We start from the raw sequence: 7,330 nt of genomic DNA, 5'->3' as shown, positions 1-7,330 counted from the left end.
TAATGGTGCGCTACTCATGAAAGAATTTTACAAGAGAGCGGCCTATTTGAAGTGTTTTGAATAAATGAAAAGGCCAAAATTGCAAAACAATGTTCACATTTGAAATGTTTGAATTTGTGGCATAAGAGAATGGGACACAGAGACCCCAGTGCAGTACTTGAGCTGGAGAAGGAAGATCTAGGCAAAGGCTTAAATAGAAGTCACTGTAATGTAGAGTCCAAGTGTACATGCTGTGTAAGGGCAAAGGAACTAAACCCAGCTTTCCTCAATGCAGAGAAAGAGACACACAGAAAACTCTTGAGCTGATACACAGTGATATTTGTGGGCCCTTGCAGATCAATTCATCAGGAGGGAACAAGTATTTGTTAACTTTCATAGATGATTATTCAAGATTTACTTTTTTAATTAGTGAAAAGAACCAAGTATTTGAAAAATCGAAGGAGTATGTTGCAAGAATTTGCAATGATTGGAAGAAAGCCTCAAATTCTGAGATCAGACAATTGAAGGAATATACAGAAAATGAGATAACTGGATATATGGAAGAGGGGGGCATTTAACATCAAATGACAATGCCATATACTCCAGAACTAAATGTCATTGCAGAAAGAAAGCATTGGTCTTTATTAGCCAGATGCATGTTGCCGGATGCAGGACTACATAGTAAATTTTGGGGAGAGGCAATTATGACTGCTACTGATTTACAAAACAAATTGCCTACTATAAAAATGTTATAAATAGCTTTTGAATTATGACATGGAAAGAAGCCTAATATGGAGCATATTGGGGTTTTTGGCTCAAAAGCTATGTGCCAAAGTCTAAAAGAATGAAATTCAACTGCAGGTGTGAGAAAGGGATATTAGTTGGCTATGCTCCAGGATGTAAAAAGTGTAGAATACCTAAACTTTCCACAGAAACCATAAAAATGTGGGTTATTTTGATGAAAAAAGAAAAGCCAACTGCTGATAAAGTACCAGATATTAAACAAGACATTTAGATGCAAAAGTAGCTGGAACAAGAAAAATCAGAGAAAGAAGTTGATGTAATTAACCAAAGCAAAATGAAAACATAAAGAGGTGCTTCACACAGGCAGTGTGAAGCACTGAAAGGAGGCCTGCAGGGAGAGCGGGTTTGACCCACTCTCCCTGCAGACAATCACTTACCCATCCTCAGACATCGGATCGCCTGCGGCTCTCCTGCACCTTGCCTGGAAGCTCTGAGAAGCCCTGCCATGTGGCACCCCACCCCTTGAGCCCAAATAATGCATTGCATGAGTGCATGGTGCATTACTAGGAGCCCCCCTACCCCCCCCCCCCCCGCGTGTGTCCACTGCAGCTGAAAGTGGCCACAGCAGACACACAACCAGAGAAACGGGGTTAGGAGAGTGCTCACTCTCCTAACCTCATTTAACTGGGAAGCTACATAGGCAGGTTTGATACCTTGTAGCTTCCAGGCTCAGGCCAAGCCCAGTGGTCCACACATGCCGCAGAAACTGGGCTGGGCTCCCTTAGCCCAGTTTCTGCCGCATGTGTGAATAGCTTCAAAATCTCAGTCAGAGATAAGGTGCTCAGCAAAAATGAACAAATGGGTTCCAGCAGAGAGACTCCCATATATTACTAGAGAAGAAAATGTGGAAGAACCTAGTACATGGGAGGATATTGATAAAATGTCAGCTGACCAAGCTTGCAATTGGAGAAAAGCTGTAGAAGAAGAGATCCAATTACTGCATAAAAATAATACTTGGATACTTATGCCCCAGTAGTAAAACACCAGGGGCGTAACTATAATAGGGCAGGGGAAGACAGTTGTCTGGGGGCCCACTGCCTTGGGGTGCCCCCCAGAGGCAATTCACATGACTGACTTCCCCAGCCACACACCCGCCTGGGCTTCCTTCAGTTGTATTCATCCTCTGAAATTGATGTGAGTGTTAAGACCTGGAGCTACCAGAACAGCATGTCTTTCTCTAATACCATTAAACGACTTGCATTGTCCACAATTTACAAAACCTTTTAAAAAATAATTTAGGATGATGTTATATTGTGGCACATAGGGGTGTGTGTGTGTGTGTGTGTGTGTGTGTGTGTGTGTGTGTGTGTATTTATTTATATTTATATATTTATATATCCTATGCTTTTTGTTGCCACTATTCAGCCTCATTTAAGATTTCTTTACTTCATGAGCTGAGCTTCAGTGGGGGGGTGGGCATTTTAAAATATTGTCTCTGGGTCCACTCCAACCTTGCTACGCCCCTGTAAAACACTCTTCTATAAGAATGCTCCTCTGTATTGCAGCAGGGAGGAAAATGTATGTACATCATTTAGATGTCAAAACTTCATTTTTACATGGGGATATTAAGGAGGACATTTACATGGAGCAACTTTCAGGGTTCAAGGAATCTGGTAAGGAAGGTTTTGTGTGTAAACTCCAAAAGAGTATTTACAGTAAATAGCAAGAGCCTGGCCTATGAAGGGCCCCTGGCAGGTTAAGAATCATTTGCTAGTTAAACAAGAGTTTATCTAAGGAAAAGCTGACTCTTGTCTTTATTCAAGGTATAGAAACAATACATGGATATACCGAAATATGTTGATGATTTGATTGTTTGTTGTCAAAACAGAGAAGACAGTGATGAAATTGTAGCACATTCAAATGAAGAAATAGAAGTAAAGCAACTGGGGAACATTTCCTATTATCTCAGGATACAAATAGAAAAAGAACAAGATGTAGGTTATTGTCTTAATCAGAAAGAAAAGATAAAGACCTTTTAGCATGTCCAGGTTTTACAGATGCACTCCAATGGAAGCTAACTTCCTCAACCAAGATGCAAACAGTGAGCTTCTTCCAGACAATGGACAATTTAGGAGCGCATTTGGGAAATTTCTATATATTACCACAGTAACAAGACCTCAGCTGTTGGAATTCTAAGTAGGAAAGTGAGTACACCAACCAACAATGATTGGATGATGATGATTTATTAAAACTTTTATACTGCCCTTCCAAAAGGCTCAGGATGGTTTACATTAAAACACCATTAAAATCAATTAATAATTAAAACAAAAATTATAAAGCATAAAAAAATTAACAATTAGAAACATCGTAAAACAACAATTAAATAATTGGAAGAATTTAAAAACAAGTTTTTAAAAGCTGAGAAAGCCTGGTTGAAGAGATGTGTTTTCAGGTGTTTTTTGAAAAATGCCAGAGATGGGGAGGATCATATCTTAGCAGGGAGTGCATTCCACAATCTTGGGGCAGCAGCCAAGAAGGCCCGTCTCTGTGTAGCCACCAAACGAGTTGGCGGCAACTGGAGACAGACCTCCTCAAGTGACCTCAATGGGCGGTGGGGCTCATAGCGGAGAAGATGCTCTCTTAAATACCCAGGGCCTAAGCCGTTTAGGGCTTTATAAGTTATAACTAGCACTTTGTGTTTTGCCCGGAAAACTATTGGCAGCCAGTGTAACTCCATCAACAAAGGAGTAATGTGGTCTCTCCGAGATGACCCAGAGACCAACCTGGATTGCAGTTAGAATACTGGGTAGGTACCTTAAAGGTCCAGCTTACCTAAAATAAAGATTGCCAGCAAGTAGTAATCCTAGGCTAGTGGGTTATGTGGATGCAGACAGAAAATAGTACAGATCGTAAATCTGCAAGCGGATCCCTGTTCTTTTATGGAGGTGGAGCAATTCGTTGGTGCAGTTGAAAGCAACACATTGTTGCTCTTTCCTCTATGGAAGCGGAATATATGTCAGCCACTCAGGTTTGCCAATGGCTGGCATGGATACTTAAATTGTTGCAGGACTTTGGAGCTGATGAACCAAACCAACTGAATTGTTTGAGGACAATCAAAGTTGTATTTAACTTTCACAAATTGAAAAGACAAAATCCAGAACAAAGCATATTGACACAAAATAGCTTTATGTAGTTGATGTCCAAGGAAAGGGTCTGGTGGAGTTGAAATACTGTTCAATGAAGAACATTATAGCAGATGTGCTCACAAAGCCATTGCCAAGAATCATTTTCTTGCATTGTGAGAGATGATGGGAGTTGTTGTGCTCGAGCAAGGAGTATTAGAAGTGAACATTCTAAAGCTTTTCTCTTCGCACCGCAGTGACCTCTTCTGACCACTAGAGGCATAATGAGATGTTAACGGTAGGGATGTGCATGAAATGGGTTTTGTGTTCTGTTTCAAGCTTGAAGCAAAATGCAGAACAGCTGAAACATTTCATTGAAATACCCATTGGGTAGCTCCTAGAGACATGAAAGTGGATTGGGTGGTAGGGCATGATGGGTGCTACCCAGCCCACAAAAGAAATGGGCAAGTGGATGATTTTAAACAAATGTTTCACCTTTCCCAAAAAACCCCAAAGGATAGGGTCTACACTTAATGGAAGTGGCTCTCCAAGATTTCAGGCAGGAGTCTTTCCCAGCCCTACCTAGAAACACTGCCAGGGAATGAACCTGAGACCTTTCTGCATGCAAAGCAGATGTTTTATCACTGAGCGACAGCCCCATAGGGACAGCTGATCTTCCTTGCTAAATATGAGAACCATCACTTTAAAGGCATCTCTTTGCCCAATTAGCAAAGTTAGTATTTCTAAGTCACCAATGATGCAAGTGCTGGTTTGGGATTTTACTTTTTACTGATATTTTAGTCTGCTTGTTATGGCTTCCGGCCAAAGAAATCAATTTACTTTCTTACCTCTGATCAATAAGAGAACACCAGCACACAGAGTTTTGCGAATTACCACCAGTCATTGAGGTCATTCACACAATCGAAAATTGTGTTCTACTCAGGTTTGGGAACTGTGTGTACTCCCAATTTTTGATTGTGTGGAAGCAAGGTTAGAGGAAAACCTGGGTAGAAGTGACTGTGTGGAAGCAAGGTTAGAGGAAAACCTAGGTAGCTTTTTCTCCTACCTTGCTTCCACACAATCACTTCTACCCAGGTTTTCCTCTAACCTTGCTTCTACACAATCAAAAATTGGGAGTACACACAGTTCTCAAACCTTGGTAGAACACAATTTTCGATTGTGTGAATGACCTCATTGCCTAAAACAGATATATAAATAGCCTTGCTCCCATTACTTAAGAGCAATGTTTGTTTGTTTGAAAAAGAAGTCTTCAGGGAACACAAACACAGGAAGCTTCAGGGAACTCATACACAGGAAGCATTGTGTACTTCAGTACACAGTGCTTTTGGCAAAGGCCATAAATTTAGCAACACCAGCTCCAGAGCATCTACTGAGATGTGCAGACTGCAGAGTATCTAAACTCCGAGATTCTACCACCTTCATGGATTTCCATTTGTTTCAAGGTCAGATGAGAAGTGGTGACGTTGACCTTAGAAGCCCAAATGATTCTCTTTCCACCCATGATCATTTTGATCAACTCAGGAACTCTTCTCCATGTCCCTCTACTGTCTTAGAGGCAGCAGGTGAGTTCATGGGGCTTTCTCACTTGTGGCACGCAGTTGTTCGGTGCCCTTCCCTAGAAAGCCCACTGGGCTCCATTCCTGCCGGCCTCCCAACTGTCCTAGCTCTCTGGCAGATGGAGGATCTGCATTTGGTTTTTTAAAATGATGAAAATTTATATTCCGCTTTTCAACAAAAGTTCCCAAAGTGGTTTACATAGATATAAATAAAATAAAATAACATGGTTCCCTGTCCCCAAAGGGCTCACAATCTAAAAAAGAAACATAAGATGGACACCAGCGACAGCTACAGGAGGGATGTTGTGCTGGGGATGGAGAGGGCCATTTGCTTTCCCTTTGCTCAATAAAGAGAATCATCACTATTAAAAGATGCCTTTTAGCTCAGTTAGCAAAGGACAGAATGCATGTTTTTACAGAATGGTTTAGTGATTTAGTGAGAAGATTTAGGCACCTTTTCCAGGGGCGTATCTAGGGAAAGTAGAGCCTAGGGCAAGCACTGAAATTGTGTCCCTGTCCAAACAGGGATGATGGGACTTGTAGTCAATATCTGGAAATCCCTGTTAAAAGGAACACTGTACCATCTAGACTAGAATACTGTACGATCTAGACATGGTTGTTGATCAAAACCTGAAAACATGAGCCATCTCTGTTAAAGACTTAGAACAACAGTCAGGAGTTAAGTGAGGATTCCAAGTGTCATTTTGCCTCATCTCATCCTTTTAAAAAAACATGACTTTGTCCTAGAGGATCGCCTGCCCAAATAGCCACTAGCAAAATAGGGGAAGAAGAAGGGGGCAGTGGCGGGCGGAGGGGGGAGCCTATAAACCAGTGAATGATTCCTGCCAGCCTTTGACTTGTGATTACTGTTGGCTCATGATGGAGTATATGTGCATTCTCCACACTAGTGCTTACTTTGGCACCAGGAGGGAGGAGGATACATTAGTTTGCCACACTAGACAGAGGAATTTGCAACAGGAGCAGACAGCCAAGTTCTGCCAGGGCCAAAACCAGCCCCTGTCAGACTAAGAAATCACTGTAATTTGTCCCTTCCTGTCACAAGCAGTGTGCTGTTCTTTTATTACTGACTCTAACTCTCAGATATCCCAGTCATGGATGGAAAATTCAGGGTCAATTGACAAGAGACACATTTTCTACATGGAAGTTTCTTTTGTGCAGGTGTTGTGCAGAAACCCATGTGTAGTGATCAATACATATGTATCTGTTCCGCCAGGGGCATAGCAAGGTTGAATGGGCCTAGAGAAGAGATTTTAAAATGGGCCCCCAGCCCCTCAAAGTCCAGGGCCTCCACACACCCCAGGCCCCCAAGGATTTAAGTCTGATATTTCAAAATAAGTATGCTGCCTGGAAATACATTTCACTGAATACACACATGCACACTTCAAAATATATAGTGATATACACTGAGTACTATATATTTGCTACTTTTAATGCCTAGAACACACTAGAAATACTAATTATTAAAATGGGCCCCTCACTGCAGATTAGCAAAGGAGAGTTTCAACCATGCCGTGCAAGCCTATGTATGTTTTCTCAGAATTCAGTAAAGTTTGATTCCAGGAGGTTTTTCACATGGGGCTTTTAAAGCCCTTTAACACACATCTCCTCTGGAACGGAGGTGCTGCATTCACATGTTGGCCTGATTTACCCTGAAATCCCTGTAAGTTATTGGGGAGCAGCTCACACACAAGAAAAATAAAATAAAAGCACAACACATGCTTCACAGTTCTCACCCAGACCTTCTGGGTTGCAAAACAACTTGAACATAAGTGCATTTATAAATGGATGAATGGATGAATAAATAAATAAATAAAATAAATATTGTTTGTTCCAGAAGCTTTTGTAATTTTCTGCCATGAAGCAAGCCACTTATAGGGCCTTTTAGAT

The sequence above is a fragment of the Hemicordylus capensis genome, chromosome 11 (assembly GCF_027244095.1).
Source record: "Hemicordylus capensis ecotype Gifberg chromosome 11, rHemCap1.1.pri, whole genome shotgun sequence".
Lineage (NCBI taxonomy): Eukaryota > Metazoa > Chordata > Lepidosauria > Squamata > Cordylidae > Hemicordylus > Hemicordylus capensis.
Note: the sequence above shows the minus strand (reverse complement) of the source record.